Below are 19893 nucleotides of genomic sequence, written 5' to 3' on the forward strand. Positions count from 1 at the left end.
GGATCTTCCTTAGCATGCGCGCAGTGATACATCTTCCGGTTTCTTCTTGCGGTAAATTCGCGCATTTATATTACACTGTTTTCTATTGCAGGTGCTCCCCTCGACCTGGGTTCGAATCCAGCTAAAGACAACTTTTTGTTTTATTGTTAATTGCTTTAAATAAATGAAGTTTCAAGGTTAATTAAATGTATATATGTGCTTGTTTGATATTTTTTTATTACATTTTAATACACCAATGGAAATGTGTTTTGTTATTATTAGTTATTTAGTAGTTGTTGTATTATTTTTGTTATTAAGCATGTTATTATGTGTAGTTGTATTCATATTTATTTTAAGCATGTTATTAGTTGTGATTTTATTGATATTAAATCAGATTTTTTTTAAGGTTACATTCATTCAAGACACCTTTAAATCTGTCATTTTTAATTAAAAAAGGATGCAAAAATAGTCATTATTATGCTTAAAAATGTCTGTGACAAATGACAAAGTGCAAATTATCTTTTTATAGGAATACGTTCTATTGTTGCAGTGTACTGATGAAATGTTTACTAAAGTACAAATAAAAAAGCAATCATTCTCTTTTTTTTTTTTTTTTACAATTATGCCAACATAACAGTAATGAATATTAAACAAATTAAATTTATATAAGTTTTCAAAAAAAAAAAATTAAAAGGGAAATAAAAGGAAAATAAATGTAGAAATCAAAACACATTTCTCAATTTGTTTTTTTATTTATTTTACAATTATGCTAACAGAAAAGTAATGAATATTAAATGAAGTTTTCAAACAATAAATTAAAAAGGTAAAAGTAAAAGTTAAATAGGATTAAAAAAGCAAGTTAAATAAAATAATGTTAGACACAAATATTAACAATAGTGAACTATATTTAAACAACTATATACACACAACAATAAATAAAAATATACAGTGTATACATTATTTGGGAGAAGGTTCTCCGGATTTACTCTAACCACTTTTCTTTTGTAATGTTCTCAGTCTGTGGACAGTATATACACCTTGCCCCTGTACTGGCTATGTCCCGTTGCACTGGTTTTGAATTTTCCACACTTCCTGCAAGTGTTTGCCTTGTAGGGTCTCTTGGGCATGGTTTGTGGAGCTGGTTGTGAATTGGTGCTCTGCAAAATAGGCTGTAACAGTGGCATCCTATGGACCGCTGACAGTCTTTGAACCATTTGTAGACCCTGGAACACTGGCACACCCTGAAACATCGACAAAAATATGGTTTTCTGGTATTAAAAGAAAAATTGAACAAGTTTAATAATTCGTACAGAATGGAACGTGAAAAGTGCCTTTATAGAATACTTTATACATTATGCCATTACTTACAGAGACAGTACTGCTTGGTATAGAGGCACAAGACACTGCTGCGCTGGGTTGGTCTTCAACCTGAGAAGGTCTCCTGACCACACTAAGATTTGGCTTTGCTGCAGCAATGTGAGAGCCAGTAAATCTTGGTTTGGTAAATCAAAAATGTGAGAAGACAGAATGTGTTATAATAGCAAGAATTACGATTTATATTAATATTACTATTTTAAGTAAATGCAGGTTTTTAAAAACATTTCTTTCTGAATAGAAGTGTCATCCATATTTATTAGCAGTATTGACTCCTGAAATTACTACAAAGTATTTGCATGATGGAATAATTGTTAATGTGTACAGTTAATAATAGCCAGCATCTATGTGGTATGTTACCTGAGATTGAGAAAGAAAGATAATGTAGCTTTAACACATGAGAAGTATTGAGAGGGATGCCATGAGGGACATGAGTCTAGTCTCAAGAGAGAAAGCAAACAGGTTACATTCTACATTTATCCTTGACCATGTGACTTAAACCAAATCTGAGATATTCAAACTGACCATTCAGCAGACAACAGGTGCCCCCACTGTACAAGAGGGGTGACAATTAGTAGGTCTCAGCCAGCATCTCATAGCATTCTTGCTTTTTCTTTTTTTCTTCATCTTACGTTCTGAACTTTCTTGAATTTTAATTGAGCACATTCTTAAGTGGTATTATTAAAAAAGTTAAATAGTAATTCTTACCATTGAAAATTGTGTTGCAACTCTTGCTTCCACAGGTGCAGTAGGCTGGGGCCGGGGCAGGGGCATGGGATGAGGCTGGGGGTCAGGCTGACTCTGCTCCATGGCCTTCTTTGCTGTTTCAGCAGCATGAGGTTCTTCCACCACCCCTTGTGCTGGTCCAGTAGAGGCTTAAGACGACAAAAAAAACCCTTAATACATAATTCAGAAAGAAACCTTTTCAGTAAATATACTAATGATACTAATAAAAAACATGCATTTCAGCACACCTCCAAGCAAGGTTGTTTGGCCACGAGACAGCATCTGACATTTCTCTATCTGTAAGCATTATAACAAATATAATGCACAATACAAGTGAGTCCCTTAAGAGAGCATAAAATACTTCATTAAATTCATATATTTATTCATTCATTCATTCATTTCTAGGACACAAGTCACATTTATCTTATATATAATGTTACAACTGGTATCTCTATTTAGAGGAGAAAGATACAAGACAGGAACATTTCTTAAAATACCTGCAACATTACATAAATGTCTATAAACAATTATTACACACTCTGGTTTGCACTGTTGAAAGCCATAACATAACACAACCATCACATTACATCGTTCAAATGAATGGGACCAGGTAAATGTTTGTTCTGAACCCTGATGTGTTGTTCTCTTATGCAAATACACTAAACCAAGATACTAATAATGTTCGATTACGATTATTTTTTATTTTTATACATCTATAATGCAAAGGTAACAAACACTCACCCATTGACAAATCTCGTACCACTTTTTATGTCGAACTACGCCACAATGACCCTTGTCATAGGTCACAAACTTGAGTAATTAACCTTTTTTACCTCTGACACGCCCCCTGAGGATGATGTCATTCTTTCGTACACCTTCGGCACGGTTCGGCAACTTGATTGACACCTGACTAGAAGCGCTGACCCCTCCACCTAGCGGTGAGACGCGGAAACGTGCCGTCGAAATCCCCCTGCTCTCTGATTGGTCAAATGTCACGAATGTCAAGATAATGTTATAAATTGCGCTTTTTGATTGGCTGGAAATGTTAAGGCGCTTCGACGCGATTGGTCCAAATGTCATAGCGCTTCGATGCGATTGGCTGCGCAGTTCGACATTGCTCAACATTTCTGAAATTATGTCGGACTATCCTTCGTCAGCTAGCGTTCAGGTCGCAGTCTCCCCTGGAGGCGTGGGTTCGAATCCCACTTCTGACAGACCTATCCTTTGGCTGCAGACAGAGACTTCAGTCTTCTGCTACGTTGGGCCAGCAGGGCGTTAACTTTGACAAAACGACGCATTAGGCAAATGCTAGTATTAATTGGGCAGGCGTTGAAGACAAGGATGAGTTTTTAGACACTTTTTGAAAAGGGTTAAAGCCTCCGCTGCTCGAATTGAGATAGGCAGGCCGATCCACCAGCTGGGAACAGTCCAGGAAAAGGTCCTTGAGAGTGATTTTGTGCCTCTTTGGGATGGCACCACGAGGCATCGTTCACTTGCAGAAACCAAGCGTAGGTCTGCACCAGCGACTTTAGGTATATTGCTGCAGAGCCAGTGGTTATCTTGTAGGCAAACATCAGTACCTTGAATCTGATGCGAACATCTATTGGTAGCCAGTGCAAAATTATGAAGAGAGGTGTGACGTGGGCTTTCTTTGGCTCGTTGAAGACCAGTCTCGCTGCTGCATCCTGGATCAGTTGCAGAGGCTTGATAGTACGTGCCGGAAGACCCGCCAAGGGAGCATAGCAGTAGTCCAGTCTGGAGAAAACAAAGAGCTTGGACAAGGAGTTGTGTGGCCTGCTCTGATCGGAAGGGTCTAATCTTCCGAACGTTGTACAAGGCAAATCTTCAGGACCGGGCCAGTGCAGCAATATGGCCTTTGAAACTTCACAAAACCTCAGGAGGACGTGGCCACGTGTTACATGAATATGAGAGGGATGCTATTGCTGCCTTCATGTAGCATTAGCCAGCATGCATGCAGAATTTTGACTTCACTGTAAATAAAAGGATTGCACGGGCCTACACGCAATGTCGCTGGATGAGATTCAGGGAATTTACCTGGAACCTCACAGTTTTCCACAAAGCATCATTTCACCTGCCCTGAAGAGGAGCTGTGGCCTTTTGCCCCCAGGAGACACAGGGAAACCCACACGAAAGGGGACAGAGAACCTCACTCTTTCTTTCTAAGCCACGGGTGTCAAACTCAGTCCCTGGAAGGCCGGAGACCTGCAGAGTTTAGATTCAAGCCTGATAGAACACACCTGATCCAACTAATCATGCCCTTCAGGCTCATTTGAAAACTACATGCCTTGTGTGTTTGAGAAGGGTTGGAACAACACTCTACAGGGCTCGGGCCCTAAAGGAATTTAGTTTGACACCCCTGGTCTAAGCTCTCTCAGTTATCAGAAAAAAAGAACCACCCTGCCCCGTGTGAGGCTCGAACTCACGACCTTCAGATTATGAGACTGACGCGCTGCCTAACTGCGCCAACGAGGCCCGTGGGCTAAAGGGGGCCCGAACAGAGAAAAAGTAGCTTCTAGGTCCCTGGTTTCAGGTGCGGCTCGAACAGGCCATCTCTAGCCAGGCAAGGGTGTCAGGATGGCCGAGCGGTCTAAGGCGCTGCGTTCAGGTCGCAGTCTCCCCTGGAGGCGTGGGTTCGAATCCCACTTCTGACAGACCTATACTTTGGCTGCAGACAGAGACTTCAGTCTTCTGCTACGTTGGGCCAGCAGGGCGTTAACTTTGACAAAACGACGCATTAGGCAAATGCTAGTATTAATTGGGCAGGCGTTGAAGACAAGGATGAGTTTTTAGACACTTTTTGAAAAGGGTTAAAGCCTCCGCTGCTCGAATTGAGATAGGCAGGCCGATCCACCAGCTGGGAACAGTCCAGGAAAAGGTCCTTGAGAGTGATTTTGTGCCTCTTTGGGATGGCACCACGAGGCATCGTTCACTTGCAGAAAGCAAGCGTAGGTCTGCACCATCGACTTTAGGTATTTGCTGCAGAGCCAGTGGTTATCTTGTAGGCAAACATCAGTACCTTGAATCTGATGCGAACAGCTATTGGTAGCCAGTGCAAAATTATGAAGAGAGGTGTGACGTGGGCTTTCTTTGGCTCGTTGAAGACCAGTCTCGCTGCTGCATCCTGGATCAGTTGCAGAGGCTTGATAGTACGTGCCGGAAGACCCGCCAAGGGAGCATAGCAGTAGTCCAGTCTGGAGAAAACAAAGAGCTTGGACAAGGAGTTGTGTGGCCTGCTCTGATCGGAAGGGTCTAATCTTCCGAACGTTGTACAAGGCAAATCTTCAGGACCGGGCCAGTGCAGCAATATGGCCTTTGAAACTTCACAAAACCTCAGGAGGACGTGGCCACGTGTTACATGAATATGAGAGGGATGCTATTGCTGCCTTCATGTAGCATTAGCCAGCATGCATGCAGAATTTTGACTTCACTGTAAATAAAAGGATTGCACGGGCCTACACGCAATGTCGCTGGATGAGATTCAGGGAATTTACCTGGAACCTCACAGTTTTCCACAAAGCATCATTTCACCTGCCCTGAAGAGGAGCTGTGGCCTTTTGCCCCCAGGAGACACAGGGAAACCCACACGAAAGGGGACAGAGAACCTCACTCTTTCTTTCTAAGCCACGGGTGTCAAACTCAGTCCCTGGAAGGCCGGAGACCTGCAGAGTTTAGATTCAAGCCTGATAGAACACACCTGATCCAACTAATCATGCCCTTCAGGCTCATTTGAAAACTACATGCCTTGTGTGTTTGAGAAGGGTTGGAACAACACTCTACAGGGCTCGGGCCCTAAAGGAATTTAGTTTGACACCCCTGGTCTAAGCTCTCTCAGTTATCAGAAAAAAAGAACCACCCTGCCCCGTGTGAGGCTCGAACTCACGACCTTCAGATTATGAGACTGACGCGCTGCCTAACTGCGCCAACAAGGCCCGTGGGCTAAAGGGGGCCCGAACAGAGAAAAAGTAGCTTCTAGGTCCCTGGTTTCAGGTGCGGCTCGAACAGGCCATCTCTAGCCAGGCAAGGGTGTCAGGATGGCCGAGCGGTCTAAGGCGCTGCGTTCAGGTCGCAGTCTCCCCTGGAGGCGTGGGTTCGAATCCCACTTCTGACAGACCTATACTTTGGCTGCAGACAGAGACTTCAGTCTTCTGCTACGTTGGGCCAGCAGGGCGTTAACTTTGACAAAACGACGCATTAGGCAAATGCTAGTATTAATTGGGCAGGCGTTGAAGACAAGGATGAGTTTTTAGACACTTTTTGAAAAGGGTTAAAGCCTCCGCTGCTCGAATTGAGATAGGCAGGCCGATCCACCAGCTGGGAACAGTCCAGGAAAAGGTCCTTGAGAGTGATTTTGTGCCTCTTTGGGATGGCACCACGAGGCATCGTTCACTTGCAGAAAGCAAGCGTAGGTCTGCACCATCGACTTTAGGTATTTGCTGCAGAGCCAGTGGTTATCTTGTAGGCAAACATCAGTACCTTGAATCTGATGCGAACAGCTATTGGTAGCCAGTGCAAAATTATGAAGAGAGGTGTGACGTGGGCTTTCTTTGGCTCGTTGAAGACCAGTCTCGCTGCTGCATCCTGGATCAGTTGCAGAGGCTTGATAGTACGTGCCGGAAGACCCGCCAAGGGAGCATAGCAGTAGTCCAGTCTGGAGAAAACAAAGAGCTTGGACAAGGAGTTGTGTGGCCTGCTCTGATCGGAAGGGTCTAATCTTCCGAACGTTGTACAAGGCAAATCTTCAGGACCGGGCCAGTGCAGCAATATGGCCTTTGAAACTTCACAAAACCTCAGGAGGACGTGGCCACGTGTTACATGAATATGAGAGGGATGCTATTGCTGCCTTCATGTAGCATTAGCCAGCATGCATGCAGAATTTTGACTTCACTGTAAATAAAAGGATTGCACGGGCCTACACGCAATGTCGCTGGATGAGATTCAGGGAATTTACCTGGAACCTCACAGTTTTCCACAAAGCATCATTTCACCTGCCCTGAAGAGGAGCTGTGGCCTTTTGCCCCCAGGAGACACAGGGAAACCCACACGAAAGGGGACAGAGAACCTCACTCTTTCTTTCTAAGCCACGGGTGTCAAACTCAGTCCCTGGAAGGCCGGAGACCTGCAGAGTTTAGATTCAAGCCTGATAGAACACACCTGATCCAACTAATCATGCCCTTCAGGCTCATTTGAAAACTACATGCCTTGTGTGTTTGAGAAGGGTTGGAACAACACTCTACAGGGCTCGGGCCCTAAAGGAATTTAGTTTGACACCCCTGGTCTAAGCTCTCTCAGTTATCAGAAAAAAAGAACCACCCTGCCCCGTGTGAGGCTCGAACTCACGACCTTCAGATTATGAGACTGACGCGCTGCCTAACTGCGCCAACGAGGCCCGTGGGCTAAAGGGGGCCCGAACAGAGAAAAAGTAGCTTCTAGGTCCCTGGTTTCAGGTGCGGCTCGAACAGGCCATCTCTAGCCAGGCAAGGGTGTCAGGATGGCCGAGCGGTCTAAGGCGCTGCGTTCAGGTCGCAGTCTCCCCTGGAGGCGTGGGTTCGAATCCCACTTCTGACAGACCTATCCTTTGGCTGCAGACAGAGACTTCAGTCTTCTGCTACGTTGGGCCAGCAGGGCGTTAACTTTGACAAAACGACGCATTAGGCAAATGCTAGTATTAATTGGGCAGGCGTTGAAGACAAGGATGAGTTTTTAGACACTTTTTGAAAAGGGTTAAAGCCTCCGCTGCTCGAATTGAGATAGGCAGGCAGATCCACCAGCCGGGAACAGTCCAGGAAAAGGTCCTTGAGAGTGATTTTGTGCCTCTTTGGGATGGCACCACGAGGCATCGTTCACTTGCAGAAAGCAAGCGTAGGTCTGCACCATCGACTTTAGGTATATTGCTGCAGAGCCAGTGGTTATCTTGTAGGCAAACATCAGTACCTTGAATCTGATGCGAACAGCTATTGGTAGCCAGTGCAAAATTATGAAGAGAGGTGTGACGTGGGCTTTCTTTGGCTCGTTGAAGACCAGTCTTGCTGCTGCATCCTGGATCAGTTGCAGAGGCTTGATAGTACGTGCCGGAAGACCCGCCAAGGGAGCATAGCAGTAGTCCAGTCTGGAGAAAACAAAGAGCTTGGACAAGGAGTTGTGTGGCCTGCTCTGATCGGAAGGGTCTAATCTTCCGAACGTTGTACAAGGCAAATATTCAGGACCGGGCCAGTGCAGCAATATGGCCTTTGAAACTTCACAAAACCTCAGGAGGACGTGGCCACGTGTTACATGAATATGAGAGGGATGCTATTGCTGCCTTCATGTAGCATTAGCCAGCATGCATGCAGAATTTTGACTTCACTGTAAATAAAAGGATTGCACGGGCCTACACGCAATGTCGCTGGATGAGATTCAGGGAATTTACCTGGAACCTCACAGTTTTCCACAAAGCATCATTTCACCTGCCCTGAAGAGGAGCTGTGGCCTTTTGCCCCCAGGAGACACAGGGAAACCCACACGAAAGGGGACAGAGAACCTCACTCTTTCTTTCTAAGCCACGGGTGTCAAACTCAGTCCCTGGAAGGCCGGAGACCTGCAGAGTTTAGATTCAAGCCTGATAGAACACACCTGATCCAACTAATCATGCCCTTCAGGCTCATTTGAAAACTACATGCCTTGTGTGTTTGAGAAGGGTTGGAACAACACTCTACAGGGCTCGGGCCCTAAAGGAATTTAGTTTGACACCCCTGGTCTAAGCTCTCTCAGTTATCAGAAAAAAAGAACCACCCTGCCCCGTGTGAGGCTCGAACTCACGACCTTCAGATTATGAGACTGACGCGCTGCCTAACTGCGCCAACGAGGCCCGTGGGCTAAAGGGGGTCCGAACAGAGAAAAAGTAGCTTCTAGGTCCCTGGTTTCAGGTGCGGCTCGAACAGGCCATCTCTAGCCAGGCAAGGGTGTCAGGATGGCCGAGCGGTCTAAGGCGCTGCGTTCAGGTCACAGTCTCCCCTGGAGGCGTGGGTTCGAATCCCACTTCTGACAGAACTATCCTTTGGCTGCAGACAGAGACTTCAGTCTTCTGCTACGTTGGGCCAGCAGGGCGTTAACTTTGACAAAACGACGCATTAGGCAAATGCTAGTATTAATTGGGCAGGCGTTGAAGACAAGGATGAGTTTTTAGACACTTTTTGAAAAGGGTTAAAGCCTCCGCTGCTCGAATTGAGATAGGCAGGCCGATCCACCAGCTGGGAACAGTCCAGGAAAAGGTCCTTGAGAGTGATTTTGTGCCTCTTTGGGATGGCACCACGAGGCATCGTTCACTTGCAGAAAGCAAGCGTAGGTCTGCACCAGCGACTTTAGGTATATTGCTGCAGAGCCAGTGGTTATCTTGTAGGCAAACATCAGTACCTTGAATCTGATGCGAACAGCTATTGGTAGCCAGTGCAAAATTATGAAGAGAGGTGTGACGTGGGCTTTCTTTGGCTCGTTGAAGACCAGTCTCGCTGCTGCATCCTGGATCAGTTGCAGAGGCTTGATAGTACGTGCCGGAAGACCCGCCAAGGGAGCATAGCAGTAGTCCAGTCTGGAGAAAACAAAGAGCTTGGACAAGGAGTTGTGTGGCCTGCTCTGATCGGAAGGGTCTAATCTTCCGAACGTTGTACAAGGCAAATCTTCAGGACCGGGCCAGTGCAGCAATATGGCCTTTGAAACTTCACAAAACCTCAGGAGGACGTGGCCACGTGTTACATGAATATGAGAGGGATGCTATTGCTGCCTTCATGTAGCATTAGCCAGCATGCATGCAGAATTTTGACTTCACTGTAAATAAAAGGATTGCACGGGCCTACACGCAATGTCGCTGGATGAGATTCAGGGAATTTACCTGGAACCTCACAGTTTTCCACAAAGCATCATTTCACCTGCCCTGAAGAGGAGCTGTGGCCTTTTGCCCCCAGGAGACACAGGGAAACCCACACGAAAGGGGACAGAGAACCTCACTCTTTCTTTCTAAGCCACGGGTGTCAAACTCAGTCCCTGGAAGGCCGGAGACCTGCAGAGTTTAGATTCAAGCCTGATAGAACACACCTGATCCAACTAATCATGCCCTTCAGGCTCATTTGAAAACTACATGCCTTGTGTGTTTGAGAAGGGTTGGAACAACACTCTACAGGGCTCGGGCCCTAAAGGAATTTAGTTTGACACCCCTGGTCTAAGCTCTCTCAGTTATCAGAAAAAAAGAACCACCCTGCCCCGTGTGAGGCTCGAACTCACGACCTTCAGATTATGAGACTGACGCGCTGCCTAACTGCGCCAACGAGGCCCGTGGGCTAAAGGGGGCCCGAACAGAGAAAAAGTAGCTTCTAGGTCCCTGGTTTCAGGTGCGGCTCGAACAGGCCATCTCTAGCCAGGCAAGGGTGTCAGGATGGCCGAGCGGTCTAAGGCGCTGCGTTCAGGTCGCAGTCTCCCCTGGAGGCGTGGGTTCGAATCCCACTTCTGACAGACCTATCCTTTGGCTGCAGACAGAGACTTCAGTCTTCTGCTACGTTGGGCCAGCAGGGCGTTAACTTTGACAAAACGACGCATTAGGCAAATGCTAGTATTAATTGGGCAGGCGTTGAAGACAAGGATGAGTTTTTAGACACTTTTTGAAAAGGGTTAAAGCCTCCGCTGCTCGAATTGAGATAGGCAGGCCGATCCACCAGCTGGGAACAGTCCAGGAAAAGGTCCTTGAGAGTGATTTTGTGCCTCTTTGGGATGGCACCACGAGGCATCGTTCACTTGCAGAAAGCAAGCGTAGGTCTGCACCAGCGACTTTAGGTATATTGCTGCAGAGCCAGTGGTTATCTTGTAGGCAAACATCAGTACCTTGAATCTGATGCGAACATCTATTGGTAGCCAGTGCAAAATTATGAAGAGAGGTGTGACGTGGGCTTTCTTTGGCTCGTTGAAGACCAGTCTCGCTGCTGCATCCTGGATCAGTTGCAGAGGCTTGATAGTACGTGCCGGAAAACCCGCCAAGGGAGCATAGCAGTAGTCCAGTCTGGAGAAAACAAAGAGCTTGGACAAGGAGTTGTGTGGCCTGCTCTGATCGGAAGGGTCTAATCTTCCGAACGTTGTACAAGGCAAATCTTCAGGACCGGGCCAGTGCAGCAATATGGCCTTTGAAACTTCACAAAACCTCAGGAGGACGTGGCCACGTGTTACATGAATATGAGAGGGATGCTATTGCTGCCTTCATGTAGCATTAGCCAGCATGCATGCAGAATTTTGACTTCACTGTAAATAAAAGGATTGCACGGGCCTACACGCAATGTCGCTGGATGAGATTCAGGGAATTTACCTGGAACCTCACAGTTTTCCACAAAGCATCATTTCACCTGCCCTGAAGAGGAGCTGTGGCCTTTTGCCCCCAGGAGACACAGGGAAACCCACACGAAAGGGGACAGAGAACCTCACTCTTTCTTTCTAAGCCACGGGTGTCAAACTCAGTCCCTGGAAGGCCGGAGACCTGCAGAGTTTAGATTCAAGCCTGATAGAACACACCTGATCCAACTAATCATGCCCTTCAGGCTCATTTGAAAACTACATGCCTTGTGTGTTTGAGAAGGGTTGGAACAACACTCTACAGGGCTCGGGCCCTAAAGGAATTTAGTTTGACACCCCTGGTCTAAGCTCTCTCAGTTATCAGAAAAAAAGAACCACCCTGCCCCGTGTGAGGCTCGAACTCACGACCTTCAGATTATGAGACTGACGCGCTGCCTAACTGCGCCAACGAGGCCCGTGGGCTAAAGGGGGCCCGAACAGAGAAAAAGTAGCTTCTAGGTCCCTGGTTTCAGGTGCGGCTGGAACAGGCCATCTCTAGCCAGGCAAGGGTGTCAGGATGGCCGAGCGGTCTAAGGCGCTGCGTTCAGGTCGCAGTCTCCCCTGGAGGCGTGGGTTCGAATCCCACTTCTGACAGACCTATACTTTGGCTGCAGACAGAGACTTCAGTCTTCTGCTACGTTGGGCCAGCAGGGCGTTAACTTTGACAAAACGACGCATTAGGCAAATGCTAGTATTAATTGGGCAGGCGTTGAAGACAAGGATGAGTTTTTAGACACTTTTTGAAAAGGGTTAAAGCCTCCGCTGCTCGAATTGAGATAGGCAGGCCGATCCACCAGCTGGGAACAGTCCAGGAAAAGGTCCTTGAGAGTGATTTTGTGCCTCTTTGGGATGGCACCACGAGGCATCGTTCACTTGCAGAAAGCAAGCGTAGGTCTGCACCATCGACTTTAGGTATTTGCTGCAGAGCCAGTGGTTATCTTGTAGGCAAACATCAGTACCTTGAATCTGATGCGAACAGCTATTGGTAGCCAGTGCAAAATTATGAAGAGAGGTGTGACGTGGGCTTTCTTTGGCTCGTTGAAGACCAGTCTCGCTGCTGCATCCTGGATCAGTTGCAGAGGCTTGATAGTACGTGCCGGAAGACCCGCCAAGGGAGCATAGCAGTAGTCCAGTCTGGAGAAAACAAAGAGCTTGGACAAGGAGTTGTGTGGCCTGCTCTGATCGGAAGGGTCTAATCTTCCGAACGTTGTACAAGGCAAATCTTCAGGACCGGGCCAGTGCAGCAATATGGCCTTTGAAACTTCACAAAACCTCAGGAGGACGTGGCCACGTGTTACATGAATATGAGAGGGATGCTATTGCTGCCTTCATGTAGCATTAGCCAGCATGCATGCAGAATTTTGACTTCACTGTAAATAAAAGGATTGCACGGGCCTACACGCAATGTCGCTGGATGAGATTCAGGGAATTTACCTGGAACCTCACAGTTTTCCACAAAGCATCATTTCACCTGCCCTGAAGAGGAGCTGTGGCCTTTTGCCCCCAGGAGACACAGGGAAACCCACACGAAAGGGGACAGAGAACCTCACTCTTTCTTTCTAAGCCACGGGTGTCAAACTCAGTCCCTGGAAGGCCGGAGACCTGCAGAGTTTAGATTCAAGCCTGATAGAACACACCTGATCCAACTAATCATGCCCTTCAGGCTCATTTGAAAACTACATGCCTTGTGTGTTTGAGAAGGGTTGGAACAACACTCTACAGGGCTCGGCCCCTAAAGGAATTTAGTTTGACACCCCTGGTCTAAGCTCTCTCAGTTATCAGAAAAAAAGAACCACCCTGCCCCGTGTGAGGCTCGAACTCACGACCTTCAGATTATGAGACTGACGCGCTGCCTAACTGCGCCAACGAGGCCCGTGGGCTAAAGGGGGCCCGAACAGAGAAAAAGTAGCTTCTAGGTCCCTGGTTTCAGGTGCGGCTCGAACAGGCCATCTCTAGCCAGGCAAGGGTGTCAGGATGGCCGAGCGGTCTAAGGCGCTGCGTTCAGGTCGCAGTCTCCCCTGGAGGCGTGGGTTCGAATCCCACTTCTGACAGACCTATCCTTTGGCTGCAGACAGAGACTTCAGTCTTCTGCTACGTTGGGCCAGCAGGGCGTTAACTTTGACAAAACGACGCATTAGGCAAATGCTAGTATTAATTGGGCAGGCGTTGAAGACAAGGATGAGTTTTTAGACACTTTTTGAAAAGGGTTAAAGCCTCCGCTGCTCGAATTGAGATAGGCAGGCAGATCCACCAGCCGGGAACAGTCCAGGAAAAGGTCCTTGAGAGTGATTTTGTGCCTCTTTGGGATGGCACCACGAGGCATCGTTCACTTGCAGAAAGCAAGCGTAGGTCTGCACCATCGACTTTAGGTATATTGCTGCAGAGCCAGTGGTTATCTTGTAGGCAAACATCAGTACCTTGAATCTGATGCGAACAGCTATTGGTAGCCAGTGCAAAATTATGAAGAGAGGTGTGACGTGGGCTTTCTTTGGCTCGTTGAAGACCAGTCTTGCTGCTGCATCCTGGATCAGTTGCAGAGGCTTGATAGTACGTGCCGGAAGACCCGCCAAGGGAGCATAGCAGTAGTCCAGTCTGGAGAAAACAAAGAGCTTGGACAAGGAGTTGTGTGGCCTGCTCTGATCGGAAGGGTCTAATCTTCCGAACGTTGTACAAGGCAAATATTCAGGACCGGGCCAGTGCAGCAATATGGCCTTTGAAACTTCACAAAACCTCAGGAGGACGTGGCCACGTGTTACATGAATATGAGAGGGATGCTATTGCTGCCTTCATGTAGCATTAGCCAGCATGCATGCAGAATTTTGACTTCACTGTAAATAAAAGGATTGCACGGGCCTACACGCAATGTCGCTGGATGAGATTCAGGGAATTTACCTGGAACCTCACAGTTTTCCACAAAGCATCATTTCACCTGCCCTGAAGAGGAGCTGTGGCCTTTTGCCCCCAGGAGACACAGGGAAACCCACACGAAAGGGGACAGAGAACCTCACTCTTTCTTTCTAAGCCACGGGTGTCAAACTCAGTCCCTGGAAGGCCGGAGACCTGCAGAGTTTAGATTCAAGCCTGATAGAACACACCTGATCCAACTAATCATGCCCTTCAGGCTCATTTGAAAACTACATGCCTTGTGTGTTTGAGAAGGGTTGGAACAACACTCTACAGGGCTCGGGCCCTAAAGGAATTTAGTTTGACACCCCTGGTCTAAGCTCTCTCAGTTATCAGAAAAAAAGAACCACCCTGCCCCGTGTGAGGCTCGAACTCACGACCTTCTGATTATGAGACTGACGCGCTGCCTAACTGCGCCAACGAGGCCCGTGGGCTAAAGGGGGCCCGAACAGAGAAAAAGTAGCTTCTAGGTCCCTGGTTTCAGGTGCGGCTCGAACAGGCCATCTCTAGCCAGGCAAGGGTGTCAGGATGGCCGAGCGGTCTAAGGCGCTGCGTTCAGGTCACAGTCTCCCCTGGAGGCGTGGGTTCGAATCCCACTTCTGACAGAACTATCCTTTGGCTGCAGACAGAGACTTCAGTCTTCTGCTACGTTGGGCCAGCAGGGCGTTAACTTTGACAAAACGACGCATTAGGCAAATGCTAGTATTAATTGGGCAGGCGTTGAAGACAAGGATGAGTTTTTAGACACTTTTTGAAAAGGGTTAAAGCCTCCGCTGCTCGAATTGAGATAGGCAGGCCGATCCACCAGCTGGGAACAGTCCAGGAAAAGGTCCTTGAGAGTGATTTTGTGCCTCTTTGGGATGGCACCACGAGGCATCGTTCACTTGCAGAAAGCAAGCGTAGGTCTGCACCAGCGACTTTAGGTATATTGCTGCAGAGCCAGTGGTTATCTTGTAGGCAAACATCAGTACCTTGAATCTGATGCGAACAGCTATTGGTAGCCAGTGCAAAATTATGAAGAGAGGTGTGACGTGGGCTTTCTTTGGCTCGTTGAAGACCAGTCTCGCTGCTGCATCCTGGATCAGTTGCAGAGGCTTGATAGTACGTGCCGGAAGACCCGCCAAGGGAGCATAGCAGTAGTCCAGTCTGGAGAAAACAAAGAGCTTGGACAAGGAGTTGTGTGGCCTGCTCTGATCGGAAGGGTCTAATCTTCCGAACGTTGTACAAGGCAAATCTTCAGGACCGGGCCAGTGCAGCAATATGGCCTTTGAAACTTCACAAAACCTCAGGAGGACGTGGCCACGTGTTACATGAATATGAGAGGGATGCTATTGCTGCCTTCATGTAGCATTAGCCAGCATGCATGCAGAATTTTGACTTCACTGTAAATAAAAGGATTGCACGGGCCTACACGCAATGTCGCTGGATGAGATTCAGGGAATTTACCTGGAACCTCACAGTTTTCCACAAAGCATCATTTCACCTGCCCTGAAGAGGAGCTGTGGCCTTTTGCCCCCAGGAGACACAGGGAAACCCACACGAAAGGGGACAGAGAACCTCACTCTTTCTTTCTAAGCCACGGGTGTCAAACTCAGTCCCTGGAAGGCCGGAGACCTGCAGAGTTTAGATTCAAGCCTGATAGAACACACCTGATCCAACTAATCATGCCCTTCAGGCTCATTTGAAAACTACATGCCTTGTGTGTTTGAGAAGGGTTGGAACAACACTCTACAGGGCTCGGGCCCTAAAGGAATTTAGTTTGACACCCCTGGTCTAAGCTCTCTCAGTTATCAGAAAAAAAGAACCACCCTGCCCCGTGTGAGGCTCGAACTCACGACCTTCAGATTATGAGACTGACGCGCTGCCTAACTGCGCCAACGAGGCCCGTGGGCTAAAGGGGGCCCGAACAGAGAAAAAGTAGCTTCTAGGTCCCTGGTTTCAGGTGCGGCTCGAACAGGCCATCTCTAGCCAGGCAAGGGTGTCAGGATGGCCGAGCGGTCTAAGGCGCTGCGTTCAGGTCGCAGTCTCCCCTGGAGGCGTGGGTTCGAATCCCACTTCTGACAGACCTATCCTTTGGCTGCAGACAGAGACTTCAGTCTTCTGCTACGTTGGGCCAGCAGGGCGTTAACTTTGACAAAACGACGCATTAGGCAAATGCTAGTATTAATTGGGCAGGCGTTGAAGACAAGGATGAGTTTTTAGACACTTTTTGAAAAGGGTTAAAGCCTCCGCTGCTCGAATTGAGATAGGCAGGCCGATCCACCAGCTGGGAACAGTCCAGGAAAAGGTCCTTGAGAGTGATTTTGTGCCTCTTTGGGATGGCACCACGAGGCATCGTTCACTTGCAGAAAGCAAGCGTAGGTCTGCACCAGCGACTTTAGGTATATTGCTGCAGAGCCAGTGGTTATCTTGTAGGCAAACATCAGTACCTTGAATCTGATGCGAACATCTATTGGTAGCCAGTGCAAAATTATGAAGAGAGGTGTGACGTGGGCTTTCTTTGGCTCGTTGAAGACCAGTCTCGCTGCTGCATCCTGGATCAGTTGCAGAGGCTTGATAGTACGTGCCGGAAAACCCGCCAAGGGAGCATAGCAGTAGTCCAGTCTGGAGAAAACAAAGAGCTTGGACAAGGAGTTGTGTGGCCTGCTCTGATCGGAAGGGTCTAATCTTCCGAACGTTGTACAAGGCAAATCTTCAGGACCGGGCCAGTGCAGCAATATGGCCTTTGAAACTTCACAAAACCTCAGGAGGACGTGGCCACGTGTTACATGAATATGAGAGGGATGCTATTGCTGCCTTCATGTAGCATTAGCCAGCATGCATGCAGAATTTTGACTTCACTGTAAATAAAAGGATTGCACGGGCCTACACGCAATGTCGCTGGATGAGATTCAGGGAATTTACCTGGAACCTCACAGTTTTCCACAAAGCATCATTTCACCTGCCCTGAAGAGGAGCTGTGGCCTTTTGCCCCCAGGAGACACAGGGAAACCCACACGAAAGGGGACAGAGAACCTCACTCTTTCTTTCTAAGCCACGGGTGTCAAACTCAGTCCCTGGAAGGCCGGAGACCTGCAGAGTTTAGATTCAAGCCTGATAGAACACACCTGATCCAACTAATCATGCCCTTCAGGCTCATTTGAAAACTACATGCCTTGTGTGTTTGAGAAGGGTTGGAACAACACTCTACAGGGCTCGGGCCCTAAAGGAATTTAGTTTGACACCCCTGGTCTAAGCTCTCTCAGTTATCAGAAAAAAAGAACCACCCTGCCCCGTGTGAGGCTCGAACTCACGACCTTCAGATTATGAGACTGACGCGCTGCCTAACTGCGCCAACGAGGCCCGTGGGCTAAAGGGGGCCCGAACAGAGAAAAAGTAGCTTCTAGGTCCCTGGTTTCAGGTGCGGCTGGAACAGGCCATCTCTAGCCAGGCAAGGGTGTCAGGATGGCCGAGCGGTCTAAGGCGCTGCGTTCAGGTCGCAGTCTCCCCTGGAGGCGTGGGTTCGAATCCCACTTCTGACAGACCTATACTTTGGCTGCAGACAGAGACTTCAGTCTTCTGCTACGTTGGGCCAGCAGGGCGTTAACTTTGACAAAACGACGCATTAGGCAAATGCTAGTATTAATTGGGCAGGCGTTGAAGACAAGGATGAGTTTTTAGACACTTTTTGAAAAGGGTTAAAGCCTCCGCTGCTCGAATTGAGATAGGCAGGCCGATCCACCAGCTGGGAACAGTCCAGGAAAAGGTCCTTGAGAGTGATTTTGTGCCTCTTTGGGATGGCACCACGAGGCATCGTTCACTTGCAGAAAGCAAGCGTAGGTCTGCACCATCGACTTTAGGTATTTGCTGCAGAGCCAGTGGTTATCTTGTAGGCAAACATCAGTACCTTGAATCTGATGCGAACAGCTATTGGTAGCCAGTGCAAAATTATGAAGAGAGGTGTGACGTGGGCTTTCTTTGGCTCGTTGAAGACCAGTCTCGCTGCTGCATCCTGGATCAGTTGCAGAGGCTTGATAGTACGTGCCGGAAGACCCGCCAAGGGAGCATAGCAGTAGTCCAGTCTGGAGAAAACAAAGAGCTTGGACAAGGAGTTGTGTGGCCTGCTCTGATCGGAAGGGTCTAATCTTCCGAACGTTGTACAAGGCAAATCTTCAGGACCGGGCCAGTGCAGCAATATGGCCTTTGAAACTTCACAAAACCTCAGGAGGACGTGGCCACGTGTTACATGAATATGAGAGGGATGCTATTGCTGCCTTCATGTAGCATTAGCCAGCATGCATGCAGAATTTTGACTTCACTGTAAATAAAAGGATTGCACGGGCCTACACGCAATGTCGCTGGATGAGATTCAGGGAATTTACCTGGAACCTCACAGTTTTCCACAAAGCATCATTTCACCTGCCCTGAAGAGGAGCTGTGGCCTTTTGCCCCCAGGAGACACAGGGAAACCCACACGAAAGGGGACAGAGAACCTCACTCTTTCTTTCTAAGCCACGGGTGTCAAACTCAGTCCCTGGAAGGCCGGAGACCTGCAGAGTTTAGATTCAAGCCTGATAGAACACACCTGATCCAACTAATCATGCCCTTCAGGCTCATTTGAAAACTACATGCCTTGTGTGTTTGAGAAGGGTTGGAACAACACTCTACAGGGCTCGGCCCCTAAAGGAATTTAGTTTGACACCCCTGGTCTAAGCTCTCTCAGTTATCAGAAAAAAAGAACCACCCTGCCCCGTGTGAGGCTCGAACTCACGACCTTCAGATTATGAGACTGACGCGCTGCCTAACTGCGCCAACGAGGCCCGTGGGCTAAAGGGGGCCCGAACAGAGAAAAAGTAGCTTCTAGGTCCCTGGTTTCAGGTGCGGCTCGAACAGGCCATCTCTAGCCAGGCAAGGGTGTCAGGATGGCCGAGCGGTCTAAGGCGCTGCGTTCAGGTCGCAGTCTCCCCTGGAGGCGTGGGTTCGAATCCCACTTCTGACAGACCTATCCTTTGGCTGCAGACAGAGACTTCAGTCTTCTGCTACGTTGGGCCAGCAGGGCGTTAACTTTGACAAAACGACGCATTAGGCAAATGCTAGTATTAATTGGGCAGGCGTTGAAGACAAGGATGAGTTTTTAGACACTTTTTGAAAAGGGTTAAAGCCTCCGCTGCTCGAATTGAGATAGGCAGGCCGATCCACCAGCTGGGAACAGTCCAGGAAAAGGTCTTTGAGAGTGATTTTGTGCCTCTTTGGGATGGCACCACGAGGCATCGTTCACTTGCAGAAAGCAAGCGTAGGTCTGCACCAGCGACTTTAGGTATATTGCTGCAGAGCCAGTGGTTATCTTGTAGGCAAACATCAGTACCTTGAATCTGATGCGAACAGCTATTGGTAGCCAGTGCAAAATTATGAAGAGAGGTGTGACGTGGGCTTTCTTTGGCTCGTTGAAGACCAGTCTCGCTGCTGCATCCTGGATCAGTTGCAGAGGCTTGATAGTACGTGCCGGAAGACCCGCCAAGGGAGCATAGCAGTAGTCCAGTCTGGAGAAAACAAAGAGCTTGGACA

The 19893-nt window shown here is 48.1% G+C and overlaps 18 non-coding genes across 18 annotated transcripts; 9 read left to right on the forward strand and 9 right to left on the reverse strand.

Annotated features, from left to right (window-relative positions):
• Positions 1 to 4498: 4498 nt before the first annotated feature.
• trnam-cau (transfer RNA methionine (anticodon CAU)) lies at positions 4499 to 4572 on the reverse strand. The gene has a single exon. It is a non-coding gene; the product is annotated as a tRNA-Met (tRNA).
• Positions 4573 to 4668: 96 nt separating this feature from the next.
• On the forward strand, positions 4669 to 4751 carry trnal-cag (transfer RNA leucine (anticodon CAG)). The gene has a single exon. It is a non-coding gene; the product is annotated as a tRNA-Leu (tRNA).
• Positions 4752 to 6125: 1374 nt separating this feature from the next.
• On the forward strand, positions 6126 to 6208 carry trnal-cag (transfer RNA leucine (anticodon CAG)). Its single transcript has one exon. It is a non-coding gene; the product is annotated as a tRNA-Leu (tRNA).
• Positions 6209 to 7412: 1204 nt separating this feature from the next.
• Positions 7413 to 7486, reverse strand: trnam-cau (transfer RNA methionine (anticodon CAU)). Its single transcript has one exon. It is a non-coding gene; the product is annotated as a tRNA-Met (tRNA).
• Positions 7487 to 7582: 96 nt separating this feature from the next.
• On the forward strand, positions 7583 to 7665 carry trnal-cag (transfer RNA leucine (anticodon CAG)). The gene has a single exon. It is a non-coding gene; the product is annotated as a tRNA-Leu (tRNA).
• Positions 7666 to 8870: 1205 nt separating this feature from the next.
• trnam-cau (transfer RNA methionine (anticodon CAU)) lies at positions 8871 to 8944 on the reverse strand. Its single transcript has one exon. It is a non-coding gene; the product is annotated as a tRNA-Met (tRNA).
• A 1384-nt stretch (positions 8945 to 10328) lies between these two features.
• trnam-cau (transfer RNA methionine (anticodon CAU)) lies at positions 10329 to 10402 on the reverse strand. The gene has a single exon. It is a non-coding gene; the product is annotated as a tRNA-Met (tRNA).
• Positions 10403 to 10498: 96 nt separating this feature from the next.
• On the forward strand, positions 10499 to 10581 carry trnal-cag (transfer RNA leucine (anticodon CAG)). Its single transcript has one exon. It is a non-coding gene; the product is annotated as a tRNA-Leu (tRNA).
• A 1205-nt stretch (positions 10582 to 11786) lies between these two features.
• Positions 11787 to 11860, reverse strand: trnam-cau (transfer RNA methionine (anticodon CAU)). Its single transcript has one exon. It is a non-coding gene; the product is annotated as a tRNA-Met (tRNA).
• Positions 11861 to 11956: 96 nt separating this feature from the next.
• On the forward strand, positions 11957 to 12039 carry trnal-cag (transfer RNA leucine (anticodon CAG)). The gene has a single exon. It is a non-coding gene; the product is annotated as a tRNA-Leu (tRNA).
• Positions 12040 to 13243: 1204 nt separating this feature from the next.
• trnam-cau (transfer RNA methionine (anticodon CAU)) lies at positions 13244 to 13317 on the reverse strand. Its single transcript has one exon. It is a non-coding gene; the product is annotated as a tRNA-Met (tRNA).
• Positions 13318 to 13413: 96 nt separating this feature from the next.
• On the forward strand, positions 13414 to 13496 carry trnal-cag (transfer RNA leucine (anticodon CAG)). Its single transcript has one exon. It is a non-coding gene; the product is annotated as a tRNA-Leu (tRNA).
• Positions 13497 to 16159: 2663 nt separating this feature from the next.
• On the reverse strand, positions 16160 to 16233 carry trnam-cau (transfer RNA methionine (anticodon CAU)). Its single transcript has one exon. It is a non-coding gene; the product is annotated as a tRNA-Met (tRNA).
• Positions 16234 to 16329: 96 nt separating this feature from the next.
• trnal-cag (transfer RNA leucine (anticodon CAG)) lies at positions 16330 to 16412 on the forward strand. Its single transcript has one exon. It is a non-coding gene; the product is annotated as a tRNA-Leu (tRNA).
• Positions 16413 to 17617: 1205 nt separating this feature from the next.
• trnam-cau (transfer RNA methionine (anticodon CAU)) lies at positions 17618 to 17691 on the reverse strand. Its single transcript has one exon. It is a non-coding gene; the product is annotated as a tRNA-Met (tRNA).
• A 96-nt stretch (positions 17692 to 17787) lies between these two features.
• trnal-cag (transfer RNA leucine (anticodon CAG)) lies at positions 17788 to 17870 on the forward strand. Its single transcript has one exon. It is a non-coding gene; the product is annotated as a tRNA-Leu (tRNA).
• A 1204-nt stretch (positions 17871 to 19074) lies between these two features.
• On the reverse strand, positions 19075 to 19148 carry trnam-cau (transfer RNA methionine (anticodon CAU)). Its single transcript has one exon. It is a non-coding gene; the product is annotated as a tRNA-Met (tRNA).
• A 96-nt stretch (positions 19149 to 19244) lies between these two features.
• On the forward strand, positions 19245 to 19327 carry trnal-cag (transfer RNA leucine (anticodon CAG)). The gene has a single exon. It is a non-coding gene; the product is annotated as a tRNA-Leu (tRNA).
• Positions 19328 to 19893: the final 566 nt, after the last annotated feature.

Source organism: Carassius gibelio, chromosome A4 (assembly GCF_023724105.1).
Source record: "Carassius gibelio isolate Cgi1373 ecotype wild population from Czech Republic chromosome A4, carGib1.2-hapl.c, whole genome shotgun sequence".
NCBI lineage: Eukaryota > Metazoa > Chordata > Actinopteri > Cypriniformes > Cyprinidae > Carassius > Carassius gibelio.